The following is a 13810-nucleotide window of genomic DNA, read 5'->3' as shown; positions in this document are numbered from 1 at the left end:
GGGGCTCCCCGCTACAATAGGACGCTGCCCCTGTGAACCCCGACTTTGACCACGAAGGAGACAGCACCGCCTCGTCACGCTTGTTTCAGAGGCCAACGGAACATCTTCTGGACGTTTTTAAAGGGAGTGTTAACCTTTCCCTTCAAGCAACCCATGACTGCCACGTGTCGCATTAAAAAAGGCCAGTTACAGGGGCGCTTGGTTGGCTCAGGCCGTTAAGTGTGGGACTCTTGATTTCAGCTCAGGTCATGATCTCAGGGTCATGGGATCGAGCCCCACGTCGGACTCCATGTGGTGCTTGAGATTCTCTCTCTGCCCCTGCCCCTGCTCACACTCTCGCTAAATGAATAAATAAATAGGTAAAGAAGTAAATAAATAAAATTTTTTTAAAAGGCCAATTATCACAGATACACATAAGCAATATACACACACATATATGTAAACTGTACTTAGTTCCTGACCTAATTCTTCATATATGCATATGTATATACTTTTCATATATACATGTATGTACATATATATTCTTAACATATATGCCTATACAAACATATGTGTACATATGTGTGTATGAGGAATATACATATGTGTAGCATATGCACACATGTGTGTGTATATGAAGAATCAGGTAAAAAACTAAATATATTATATTCATATATATATGAATCAGGTCAGAAACTACGTACAGTTACTATTCTCCCTCTGGAGGAGCTCGGGGACATATCCCTGACATTCCAATGTGCACTGTTGGAAATTCCAACCATTCCACATCTCAAATTCTCCAGTTTGTTACAATTTTTTTTCTCGAAATAATTCTACTCTCATTAAAACAACAACAGCAACATATGTCATAAAAAGAATTCACCTGTCTGATATAACTCAGGCCAAGTTCAATGTTCATGGCCAAGTTCAATGTTCATGGTTGCTGTCCAGTGAGATGTGAAGGAGCCAGAGGTTAGGTAGATTCAAGGACGGACTGCCCTGCAGCCATTATAGTAAATATTTCTGGAACGCCTACCCACTGAGAGCAGAATTACAAGATACTGGGAGATACTCCATGCTTGTGGGAAGGTAGGTGGGCTTGTGTTTTGGTGACCTTACCTAGATCAATAACACGGGCCGAGGTCACTCTAATGTCTAGTCCTTCTCGCCACCCTAGATACTTCAGTTCAGAGTACCGATCAGACCTTGACATTCCTGCCAGATTGCTAGTGCTTTGAAGGCAACACAGTGCAGGACTGGACCACAAGGCACCTGGACTTGGACTACGGGACTTTCAGGCTACCATGGGGATTTCTATGCACGTGCAGAGCTTAGACTTTATTCTATGTGGCCTCAGAAGCCAAGAGGTGGGAGCCCCTGGGAGGCTGATGGCAAGTGTGATGCCTCTTTTCTCTTCTGCAGCCTTGGCCATGATGTAAATCTTCCTATTCTCTCTTCACCTCATTTCAACTCCCTTCTGGCAGTTGTCAAAACCTAGAGCCCGACACTGGGGAGAAGAAGAAAGCCTGAACCAAAAATCTCCTTGAAGATGTGAAGGCAGTGAATTTGTCATTTTTCTTTTTTTTTTTTTTTTAAGATTTTATTTATTTATTTGACAGAGAGAGACAGCCAGCGAGAGAGGGAACACAAGCAGGGGGAGTGGGAGAGGAAGAAGCAGGCTCCCAGCGGAGGAGCCTGATGTGGGGCTCGATCCCAGAGCACTGGGATCATGCCCTGAGCCGAAGGCAGACGCTTAACGACTGCGCCACCCAGGCGCCCCTGAATTTGTCATTTTTCTTGATCACACTCTACTGCATGTTGGTTCTAATTTTCATGTCATGTGCCTCCCCTACCAGACAGACCCCTGCCAGAATAGGTAAGATTAAAAAGACAGATGGGGAAAGCCTGAGTGTCTCAGTCAATTAAGTGTCTGCCTTCGGCTCAGGTCATGATCTTGGGGTCCTGGAATCGAGCCCCACATCGGGCTCCATGCTCAGCGTGGAGTCTGTTTCTCCCTTTCCCCCTGCCCGCCCCCCCCCCACTGATGCATACACTCTCTCTCTCTCAAATAAATAAATAAAATCTTCTAAAAAACAAACTGCAGTAGGCACTACAAACGGGTAAGGTTGTAGAAAAACTGAGACTCTCACACATTGCTTTGGGAATGCAAATGGTTGCTATCACTTTGGAAAACTGCTTGGAAGTGTCTAATAAAGCTGAACTTCTGCATGCACCCCCCAACCCAAATTTCCACCCCCGAGGTATGCTTTCCCCAAAAATGAGTGCTCTGTACACCGAAAGACATGCACGAGAATATTTACAGATTTATTTGCCATAAGCCCAAATGGGAAATAAATCAAATGTCCAGTAAGAACAGAATGGATAATTAGAGTATGGTATACTGACAAAGTGGAATACTATACATCCACAAAAAAGAACACCCTCCAGCTAAGTGCAACGATAGGGCTGAATTCACAGACGTGATAGGACTGAATGAAAGCAGACACAAAAGAGAACATATGGTTCTATTTATAGAAATTCAAAACTAGACAACAGGATCGATGGTGATGGCAGAATAGGGGTTGCCTCTGTGGGGAGAGAATTGACTGGAAGGAAGTCTATGGGAGCCAACGAGGGTGCAGGAGCTGAGCCTGATGGTGCTTACACAGGTGTATACTTGCGGAAAGTCCCCAGACCACACACGCAATATTTGAGCCCTTTACTGTATATAAGTTATGCTTCAAAACAAAGAAAATGAAAAATGCATGTTTCCTATGTGATAGGGACACGTGTGTTAGTGAGTAAAGCACTTACCAAGGGACAGTTAGGAAGGGCACATTTTCCAGCTGGACCCAGCATCCCGACTATAAATGGAGATATCACTTCGTCTCATAAAGGTCAGTGATATGCCTCATGTTCCAGGTCTGATGAGGCCAGAGGGAAATGCTGACCCCTCCACGGCCCCAGTGTCCTCTGCCTGCCACCCCCTTGTCTCAGAGCAGACATTCCAGGCAGTTCCGCTGGAACTCGACAAGTGTCCCCTCCTGCCATGGGACACTCAGCCAGAGAGCCCTTCCTGGTTACTCTGTGCAAGGTTAATTGCCGGTCCCCTGGCAATAATTACACCCACGGTCGGAACATAATACAAAGCAACACATTTCAACATCGCAGGGCGGAGAGGGCAGGGGAATCACAAGATCTTTCAAGCAGAAGTTCTTGGTCCTTGCAGTTCGTGGCACAGTGGCTGTGTCAGTCTGCAGCAAGCGCCGAGTCCTCAGATGGGAGAAGAGGTGCCAGACACCAAAGACCTAAAGGCCAGGCATTTCTGCTCGGCCCCAGGCCATCATTGCCAGGAGATCTAGCTACTGGACTCTGGAAACTTCTCAGTTCTGGGCATGCCTTCCCGTTGTTGAAGATGGCAGCCTTCTCGCACACTTCTGGTCATTTCAGGGTTGGGGGGTGAGAATAGCTCTAGCTTCTCCCCTTCTCCGCCAACTGTTGCGGGGGAATATCCACGATTATTAGTAGTCATTGCAGTAGTTGATATCTGCTTACATTTGCATCAGAATAATCTGGATGAGGTTTCATTTTGGTGGAGTCACAGATAATCTCAGGATTGGCCATGAATCAATCATGTGCGCCGTGTGGGTATATGGAGCCTCTTAAGACCATTCGCTCTACTTTTGTCTTTGTTTGAAATGTTCCATATGAACAAGTTTCTTAAATTGCTCTCAGTTCCCTAGACTGCTAACATGTAATAAACAATCTACTAAACTGGGGAAATAAAAGGCAAAATCACAAATTAAATGAAGGTATTTAAAAGGTATTTCAAGCATCAGAGGGAGCAGAGGAAAATAATAACAAATTAATAAAGGCCAAAGCACAAGCTTGTCTTGGGAAAGCTTTCCCTCTTCCTTCCTTCCTTCCTTCCTTCCTTCCTTCCTTCCTTCCTTCCTTCCTTCCTTCCTTTTCTTTCTTTCTTTCTTTCTTTCTTTCTTTCTTTCTTTCTTTCTTTCTTTCTTTCAGATCGTACTTCCTTATTTTTGTGAGAGAGAGAGAGAGTGCAGAGTGGGGGTAAGGGGCAGAGGGAAAAGCAGACTCCCCCTGAACAAGGGAGCCCGATGTGGGGCTTGATCCCAGGATCCTGGGATCATGACCTGAGCTGAAGGCAGACTCTTAACCGACTGAGCCACCCAGGTACCCTTGGGAAAGCTTTCTAAGCTGTGGGGGCCAGGATTGGGCCCTGACGGGGGCAAGCAAGCATGTGCTCCCTGCTTCACCCTCCCCAGGACAGAGAGATGGGGAGTCCCCAGTGCACTGGGGCCTGGTGGGCGGGGAGCCCCAGTCTGGAGACCACCTTGTTTGTGGGGGCAGGGGCCTACCAGAGCTACGGGGTCTCTTGACCCACAGTGAGAGGTGCCCTCATCACTTGTGCTGTCACCACAGACTGCGAAGGGCTTTTGAATCAGACACACTTGGCTTCCGGTCCCTACCCTGCCCTTAGGCGCTCTGTGATCTTGGGCAAATCACTGAGGCTCTCTGAGTCTGTTTTCTCATCTGTCAAATGAACCTAAGGACAGACAGACTTGAACTCAGAGGATTTTTGTGGGGCTTTAGTAAGACCAATTTTTTCACAGTGCCTTGTGTTACATTACATTTATATAGTATTTCCAGCAAACACTGTTTCAGGGGGTCTTAATGAACCCCACATTGTTCAGAAGCCTGTTGGAACCATGGACAAAACAGTATCAGTGCAAGAAAAGGGAGAGGGAGAAAGTGTTTTCAGGGAAAAGTTCCCTAAATTCTCAAGGTGTCGATGACCCTCAAAAGTCGAAAATCATGGCTCTCCTCATCGCTGTGCGATTGAACTTCCCGCCAGGGTGGAACTGTTCTACAGCTGAGATGCCCCATACTCTAGCCACTGGCCACATTTGTCGACTGAGACTGGGAAACTGCATTTTTCATTCTATTTAATGTCAAATAAAAGTGCAGCTTTAGACAATCTTATTTTCACCCCCCACTGCCCTTTGCGAGAGGGTAAGAAAATCGAGGCTTGGAGGAAATGAGCAAATGCCCCCAGATCAGCCAACTGATAGTAAAAGAGCAAGAATTGGAGTCGAGAACTGCAGACATTGTCTTGCATTCTCTCTGCTAGGTTCTATTTTTTTAAGCTTTTTAAAAAAAAATTTAGGTAGGCTCCTCGACCAACGTGGGGCTCAAACTCACGACTCTGAGGTTAAGAGTCTCGTGCTCTACTGACTGAGCCAGCCAGCACCCCTCTCTGCTACCTTCTAGAAGCCTCAACACTCACCTTGTTCCTGGACAAGCCATTGCTGGCATCTACACACTGGCGTTGTGCGCTGGGTAGGGGAAGAAAGTCAAGTATCCAGGAAAAGCATTGTCTTGGGTTGGGCTTTCCCAGAAGCAGGTTCCAAGACTAGGTTGTGAAGGCAAGTGGTTTATTTGTGAACCGATCCCAGCAAGCATTTGCAGGGAGTAGGGAAGTCAAAGAGGGTAGGGAAGGAACCCCCGAGAGGAGGGTGTGTTAAGGAGCAGGTGCTTACTTTGGGTGTTGGAGGCTGAATCCTGGCAGGACCACTAAGAAATGGTGTAGGGTACATATCAGAGTTGGCCACCTGCAGTGGGGAGGGAGCTGCGGTATTGATGCTTCAACTCTCGTTTGTCATTCACTGGGGGCTGCCCTCTGGGGAGTCCATCTCCCCAGCCCTTGAGCATGGGCTGAGCATGTCAGAGAAAGCCCTCAGATGGAAGGTCCTTACAGGGAGATGTCAGCAAGCACAGATCAGGGAGGGCCGAGGAGACACGGCGAGACACCAACAGCATTCCTACTAACAGCCGAATCCAAGGGCAACTAATGGGAAAATCCAGATGCCTGAATAGGGCCAAGAACTTATAGAGAAAGGATGGGTTATCTGTGACATGATTAACTTATTTAAAATTGCAATCCCCATTATTCCAAATAATCCATCCTTCAGAAATGCTCACACAGGCACATGATGGTGGAGGGGGCGGCGCTGCTTCTAACCAATGAGAAATGGAAACCACCTCGATGTACAAAACTGGGGATTTGTAAAATAAAATTGTGGCCTGGCTACATTAGGAAACACTCTGTAGGCGTTTCAGGGAGCTGTCATAGAAAGGCGTCCATGATGCCCTGTTAAAAGAAGAAAAAGCAAGTTGTAAGAAAATGAGGTCAGCATTATCTAATGTTTTCTATTTTTTTTTTTTAATACATAAAAAGAAGAAGGCTGGTGACCAAGAGTGTCAGGTCGGGGTTAGAGAGTATTTCTTCTGCATATGCTTTGGCCTTTGCACTTTTACAATAAGCCCATATTATTTTTTATAATAAAACCAAGACAAAATTATACCTGTAATAAAAGCTCAACTTCCTGGCAGGACGAGGTGGTAGCTGCGGGGATACAAGGAAGGGGTGTCTTCAAGGGTTGGTGGGGTTTGGCCAAGAAGTGACCGGGGCTCCCTCATGTCTATCTGTGCAGCCAATGGCAGGGAGCCACGGGGACATCCCGCGAAAGGTGGGGCGACTACTTCTCCCAAACAGGTGGAATAAATTCTTATATTACCAAGTCACCGGCGCCTGAAAGTTTCCAGGGGTGACCAGCTGCTTGCCTGTCCCTGATCTTTAGCTGTTTTTTCTCCTTATTTGGCAAGTATTTACTGAGCATCTGCTATATGCCAGACCCTGATTTAGAAGCTAGGGTTTTCGAGGGGAACAAGGCAAACATGCCTGCCCTCGGGGAGCTTCCTTCTAAGCCAAGAAGAGGACACCAAGTGCATATTTGCACCAATACTTATTTCACTGATGTGTCCTATGCTATGAAGAAATGCAAGGAGTTACAAGGATGCATTATAAGGCCACTTGTTCTGTGAAACCTGGAGGAAAGAAGCCCAAGCCCTCGGCCTCGTGAGCTTTTTAGTTCTTTTGAGGACAAAGTGAACTTGGTAAACATAATAAGCTACAAAGTTCTAAATGAAATAAATTTCAGTAAGCTCTCCTGGGCTGAGAGGCATGTTATCCAATGTCAAGAACCCTGTCTCTATTTCCAACCCTTTTCACTGTGACTCAGCCAGAATATCCTGGACCAGATGGGTGGGCTCCTCCCTCTCCTTAGGGATTTTCATCTGAATCCACCAAGTCCTTGTTTTTCTTCTTTGGGGGAAAAAAATCTTAGAAGACCAGCTTTAAAAGGACCCTGTCTTCCTATGCAGGCCTCACCTCAACAAAATAATGTAATAATGCTACATTATTCACAATAAGCACTTGGATGCCTCCAGCGACGGGAAGCTCATTATTTATCCGGGAAGTCCATTTTCCGTTCTTGAGGATCTACTAGTTAGAAAGCTCTTTCTTCTTCTGTTTGCTTAGCTGCTGCCTGGTCCTACCCTCTGTGCTGCAGTGGAAAAGCCTCCACCTCCTGGAAGCAAGTTATATTCTCTCAGCAGCTCTCCATATGTAGAGCTTTACAGTATGTGCATTTGCAGGCGGGGTGGGTGGTAAGTCAGGGTGTCGTTTGTGGGCCCTACTAATCATACCTTGGGGAGGCACAAACCATTAAACCTCAGTCTTCCCCCCCTGGCACCAGGCGGCCATCAAGTCTTGGCCTTTTATCACCTTGTCTACATTGGCTTCTGTTTCCCAGCTCGGTGGGATGCGTGTTTAACGCCGGGTCACACTGTAAACCTTGGTGCGGAGTGGATCACGACTGTCATGAAGACATGGTGTCGCGTTACAGTTAAAAGCATTCATGCTGGAGGCACACTGCCTGGGTGTGAATCCTGGAAGTCCTACTCACCAGCTGTGTGACACTTAGGCCAGTCGCTTACCCTCTCTGAGCACAGTCCCTTCATCTTTAAAATAAAAATAACACAGTCTGCCTTATAGGGGGGTCATGAGGACGAAACGGAACAAAGCACAACGAAGTACTCAGGAGGTCGTTCCTGTTACCCGGCAATGACTCAAGAAATATGAACCGTGGGCATCCGGGTGGCTCAGTCAGTTAAGCATCTGCCTTGGGCTCAGGTCGTGATCTGGGATCTAGCCTTGCATCTGCTCCCTGCTCAGCGGGGAGCCTGCTTCTCCCTCTGCCCTTCCCCCTGCTCATGCTCCCTCTCTCACTCTCTCCCTGTCTGAAATAAATAAATAAAATCTTTAAGCAACAGCTGTGCAAGGTAAGCCTCCTTGTGTTACAGATGTAGAGTGGGACTTGAAGAGAGACAATGACTTGACCAAGGTCACATGGCAAGGAAGTGGAGAAGCCAGAATCTCTACCCAGGTCTCTGGTTGCAGAACCCACATGCCTTTGAGAAGGAACACCTACCTGAGACGAGGGAGGGAGGAATGAAAATTATTCAGCAGCTGTCAGAGCGATGGCACCTAAAAGACAGTCCCCAAAACTGATGAAGGACCCTTGGACACTTCACTTTGTTAAGACTTATTTTCCCAAATACATATCCAACATGGAGCATCTTGCAAAGGGTCCCTCCACGATGGGACTCATTCCTGTCCTGCCTTCCAAGAGGCCCGAGATAGTGGGAATAGGCCGTGTTGAGTGTGGGAAGAAGTTTGTTTGGAAGCCTAGGATTTTATGGGAATTCCTTCCTCCCCGGGGATAAATGATGGCTTGCTCGGAGCTGCTGATATACAAGCTGATTAACCTAGATGGAGGTTTATAATGGGAAAATTCAAACACAGTATTTCCTCCAACCCATCCTCTCCATCAAACCCTGACCACAGCCCCAAATACTACCAAGAAATACCCTCACAAGAGAAAGCCTTACTGAAGAATTCACTAACAATTATTGAGGACCTCCACATGCCCCAGTTTAACCTAACCTTGTCAATCTTGTGTAGCCTGTGTCATTATCATGCCCAAGGTACAGATGAGAAAACCGAGGCTCAAAAAGGTAAGGGATTTGACCCAGGTCAAAGAGCTATAAAGTAAAAAAGGCAGGATTTGAGCCTGGTTGTCTCTGATTTGAAAGCCGCTGTTCTTCAGAACCCGCACTGACTCCCTGTAGAGCGGGAGGAGAGGACACTCCGGGTGGAAGAAGTTGTGTGAGCAGAAGCAGGAAGACATAAATTCAAGACGCACCTGACTTTACAACTCTCTAGATTATGGCACATGATAATAATGATGTCCACCACATTCATTATGAAGTGACTACTTTCACCTGGGAGAAATCCAAGAAGCATTCGCAGGGAGGACGACGCTTGAGTCTTGAAGAGTCAGCGTGGGCTACTCTAACGAAATATCCTAGACCGAATGGCTGAAACAATGGACATTTGTTTCTTGACGTTCTGGAGGCTGGTAAATCCAAGGTCAAGGTTAAGAACTTGGGGAAGGTCCTCTTCTCGGCTTACGATGGCCGCCATCTTGCTGTGTCCTCACATGGTCTTTCCTGGGTGGGCACAATTCCCTAAGAGTCCGACCCTCATACCTCATCTAAACCTAATTACCCCCCCCCCATGTCATCACAGTAGGTGTTAGGGCTTCAAAATACAAACTGGGGTTGCAGGGAAGGGACACAAACTTTCAGCTCATCGTAAAGACTATGTCAGACGTCACCACATAAGAAACCATAATGATCAATATTAGTGTATTGACAATATAATTATATTGATAATATTTCGATGAATAAAATTAATATTATTTCTGTCTGTGCATTGGCAAGGACCCTTTTGGTTGTAAATGACAGAATCTTCCCAAACTAGCTTAGGGAACGAATGAGATTCACGGGTTCAGGTAGTAGGAAAAGAAGTGGACACAGATTCAAGCAACATTTGCCCATCTCAACTCCTTCCTCCCTCTCTTCATCTCTACATTGGCCGCACTCTCACATGCCTTAGTTGTTTTCCTTGAGAGCCTAGCACTGCCCCAGACAGCTTGGGCTGACATCACCCCGGCTCTCCAGAGCTAAGACAAACCCGCTGTCCTCCAGCATCTAGAAGCGCAATGCCAGGGGAGAATCTGATTCGTTAGGCTTGGGTTTTTACACCGGCCTCCCCCCCACTCCAGCCAATCACTGAGCCCTGGGAATGGAAAGCTGTGATTGGCTAGATCTGAGTCACAAGCCCCCCCTCCTCACCCATACCACCCAATAAAATAGCTTCCCTCCATAGGCAGATGTGAGAGCATCCAAATGGGTTGATATTTTTGAGCATTTGGTCGAGAGCTCAGCAAACATTCAGCATGCAACAAATTAGTCATCAGTATGACTCCTTTTACTCCCTCAGGAGAGCTCGAGTTTCTCGGCTGCTGAGACCAGGCCTCGTCTACCCCTGTGATTAACAAAGCTACGACCGGCGCAGCACCAACGTGTTTGCTGCTTTGTAAGAACACTGTGAGAAGCTGTCCACTTTTTGGTCCCCATTTTAGACGGGAGGAAACTGGGAGGCTCAGGATCGGGTTCATGGCCAAGAGCAGTGGTTGCACATCAATAAACAGCTCTTGAAAGAATGTTTCTGACAGAGGAGGAGACAGTCCCAGAGAGCAACGGGACCTGCCCACATGTTGTCACTATCAGTGTCAGGACCTGGATCCAGGACCCTGATTCTCCAGGGCCCTTCACACTACCTTGATTTAAAGCTCTAATTTATTGACTGCTTCTTGTATACCAACCGCCCCCCCCCCCCCGCCCCCGGGAGCTGAGCCCCTTTGCTTGCAAGACCAACAGGGCTTGAGGCTTCCTCAAGGTCATGGAACTAGGAGGTGGCAGAAGCAGGATTAGAACATGGAACTGTCAGACCCTGGAACCCATACTCTAAGTCTCTGTGCCATACCGCTTTCGGCTCAGACTAAATTTACCAAAGGGTTTCAAGGATGTTGCTTTGTGCCAGACTGGGAGGATATATTGGGCTCACTTTAGCACCCGTGAGAACTGGAATTGAATGGGAATTTGGCCCTAGTGAGCCCCGTGATCCTGGGTTAACCTCTCTGAGCCCTGGCTACTTCTCCAGGGCATGGGGATAATCACCACGTTGCAAGGCTTGTGCTGATAATGCATTTGGCTCGCAGTTCAGCATCCTTGAAAATATTTAGAGAATGACTGTTACGTTGTTAGTGCGTGTCCTTGTTGCCTAAAGATGGTGACTTCAAGGACAATCGGCCGCTGCCAAGGGACCGACTGGCTGAGCAATGAAAGAGCCTTGCCACCAGGGGGCAGCAGAGCTCCAGCAGAAGCTGCAGGCCTCGGCACCCCCGGCCCATTCTGGCCACGCCCCTTTGGGGGAGCCTCACAACCGAATCAGCTTTGCATTTGCTTGGTTTGGTCAGAAAAAGGAAGTTGCAGGTGCATCGGGCTTGAAGCGGGGCTAGTTGTTTAAAAGCCTCAGGCTCTGGACTCAGGGGAAGATGGCTATTTGTCTTCGGATCAAGTCATTAACCTTGCTAAGCCCCCTCATCTTTAAAACATAGATAATGACCGTGACTACCCCGCCCCCTCCATGGCATTATTGTAAAAATGAAATGAAATAATCTCAAGAAAAGCACTTGGGGGAAAGAGTGAGCATTCAAAAATAATAAATAGTCATTAAAACCAAATCGGCACAAACCATAGTTAACGATAATGTATTGTAATATTTGAAAGGTGCTTAAGGAGTAGAGTTTACAAGCCCTCATCGCACACACACACACACACACACACACACACACACACACAAAGCTGTAACTGTGTGAGGTGATAGATGGTAACTGAACTTACTGTGGTTATTAGCTCACAATATATACATATATCTAACCATTACGTCATGCACCTGAAACTAATACAGTGTTATCTGTCAATTAATCTCAACAGAACTCAATAAAAATGATATCAATAAAAATAAAGACCAAAGCACACAGTGAAAATTTTGATTTAAAAGTTTTTGGACTTAAAAAGTATTTGTTCACACTGAAGAAGTTAGTGGAACATAGGAGCAAGGTCTATGCACAGGGATGTTCACCGCGGTGTTGTTTACAATAGGGGCAAAATGGGAAAAATTACAAGTCTGACAATAGGGGAGAACCAATCAAGAGGAATTGATGAAGTCCACTAAAGAGGATTCATATCAAGGATGAGAAGCCAGCTTTAAACATGACATGGATAGCCTTGGCCTTAACACTGACATGAAGAGAGCACAACAGTATATTATTGAATTTTAAAAAATGCAATTGCTATGCGTCAGGAAGTACAGTACCATCCCGTGCATGCAAAATTACATGCATGCCCACATATGTATGTGACTCCTTAAGGAGCTGTGTGGAAATTTATCAGCTATAAACAGTGGTTACTTTTGAGTAGTGGGATTCAGAGGTCACTTTCAGCTTTTTATTTGGAAAAAAAATTCAACAAAGTGAAGAGGCGACCTATAGAATGGGACAAAGTATTTGCAAACCATATATCTAAGAAGGGGTTAATATCCAAAATATATAAAACCCCATACAACTCAATACAAACAAATAAATAATCCAGTTAAACGTGGGCAGGGGACTTGAACAGTTTTTCCAAAGAAGACATATGGCGGGCAGTGGGTCCATGAGAAGGTGCTCAGCATCACTCATGATCAGGGAATTGCAAATCAAAACCACAGTGATGTATCACTTCACACCTGTTAACATGTCTGTAATCAAAAAGATAGAAGAGAACAGGTGAACAGGCGTTGGCCAGGATGTGGACAAAAGGGAACCCTCATGCTATCCTGGTGGGGATGTAAATTTGTGCAGCCACTCTGGAAAACAGTATCAGGCTTCCTCAAAAATTAAAAACAGAACTACCCTATGATCCAGCAATCCCACTTGTGGCTACATATCTGAAAGAAATTAAATCACTGTCTCCAAGAGAGCTGTACTCCCCTGTTCACTGAAGCATTACTCACAATAGCCAAGATATGGAAACACCCAGGTGTCTGTTAACAAATGAATGAATAAAGGAAATGTATTTACATACAATGGAACATTATTCAGCCATAAAAAAGAAGGAAATTTTGCCATTTGCAACAATGTGGATGGACCTAGGGGACATTATGCCAAATGAAATTAAGTCAGAGAGAAAAAGATAAATACTATATAATCTCACTTATAAATGGAATCTTAAAAAAGTCAGACTTACAGAAACATAGGGTAGGGTGGTGATTAGCAGGGCCTGGGGGTGGGGGAAACAGGGAGATGTTGGTCAAGGGGCACAAACTTTCAGTTGTAAGATGAGTACGTTCTGGAGAGCCAGGGCACAGCCCGGTGGCTATAGTTAGCAATACTGTACCGTATATTTCAAAACTATGAAGTGAGCAAATCTTAAATGTTCTCACCACATACACACATACACAATGTAATTATATGAGGTGGCGGAGAGGTTAACTAACTCAGCTGTGGTAATCATTTTGCAATCTATACATTTATGACCTTATTATATTGTACACCTTCAACTTACCCAACACTGTATGTCAATTACTTGCAATAAAGCCAAAACAAATCAAATTTGACAGAGAGGTTGCAAGCGTTCTACAACTCCCACAATCCTTCCGGCCAGATTCAGCACTGCCAACATTTTGCCGCATTTACTTTGTCCAGATCGAGATTTATACCTACACTTTATCTATACAACCACATACTTACTCTATACCCATATGCGTGTTACGATTGTGATTTTTATGGAACGTTTGAAAGTTGTAGACTTCAGGGTGCCTTACGCCTTACTCCAGCATGCCTCTCCGAAGGGCAAGAACATTCTCTTATATCATCAGGGGCCAGCTCTTTCTATTACCTAATATCCCTTCACATGCAAATTTTACCAGTACTTAGATACATGCACACACGAC

Source organism: Ursus americanus, chromosome 30, assembly GCF_024610735.1.
Source record: "Ursus americanus isolate L20-20 chromosome 30, mUrsAme1.1.p, whole genome shotgun sequence".
NCBI classification, from domain to species: domain Eukaryota; kingdom Metazoa; phylum Chordata; class Mammalia; order Carnivora; family Ursidae; genus Ursus; species Ursus americanus.
The sequence above is the reverse complement of the archived record's forward strand: the minus strand, read 5'-3'. Positions refer to the sequence as shown.